Consider the following 1028-nt stretch of genomic DNA (forward strand, 5'->3'; position numbering starts at 1 on the left):
AGTGACTGCTACCTTTCAATTATCTGAACAAGGCAGAGAAGACATCACAAAATTAAAGGAGTCATTAGTAAATATACCAGCGTCAGGATTTCCTAATTACAATTTGGACTTTTCTGGTTTTCTTCATGAAATATTTGAAACTCCTTTAGGAGTCCTCACACAGAAGCACAGAGGATAACAAGACCAGATGGCTAGTACAGTTTACAACTGACTCATTTGCCAGAGGTTACCCTCCTTGCCTTAGGGCAGTCGCTGCTACTGTATACGTAGGGGAAACAAAAGCAGATACAATTTTAGGAAACTTTCTTGATGTTTATGTGACCCATGCAGTATGTGCTATTTTGAATATCACTGTAACCCAGCATCTCTCAGCCAGCCTACTGACTTCTTATGAAGTCGTTCTTTTAGTAGCCTTTAACATCAGGCTATAAACAGTGGCATGCTTAAATCCTACCACTCTTTTACCCCTTCCTGAGGATAGTGATTACCCTCTACATGATTGTTTAGATTTGACAGACCAAATTTTTGTGTGTGTGTGTGTGTGCTTTAGATGAAGGTTTACAGAGCAAATTAGTTCCTCATTAAACAATTAATGGACATATTGTTTTGTGACATTGGTTCCAATCCCACTGCGTGTCAACACTCTCCCCTTCTTGACCCTGGGTTCCATATTATCAGTGTTCCTGTCCCCTCCTGCATTCTCTTCCTTGCCGCTGGTCTGGTGCACCCATTTAGTCTCATTTTGTTTTATGGGTCTGTCTAATCTTTGGCTGGAGGGTGAACCTCGGGAGTGACTTGAGTACTGAGTTAAAAGTGTGTCCAGGAGCCATACTCTTGGGGTTTCTGCAGTCTCTGTCAAATCATTAATTCTGGTATTTTTTTGTGAGTTAGAATTTTGTTCTACATTTTTTTCTAGCTCTGTTCGGGACCTTCTATTGTGATTCCTGTCAGAGCAGTCAGTGGTTGTAACTGGGCACCATCTAGTTGTACTGGACTCAGTCTGGTGGAGGCTGTGGTAGCTGTGGTCC

The sequence above is a fragment of the Trichechus manatus genome, unplaced genomic scaffold (genome assembly GCF_000243295.1).
Source record: "Trichechus manatus latirostris isolate Lorelei unplaced genomic scaffold, TriManLat1.0 scaffold00120, whole genome shotgun sequence".
NCBI classification, from domain to species: Eukaryota; Metazoa; Chordata; class Mammalia; order Sirenia; family Trichechidae; genus Trichechus; species Trichechus manatus.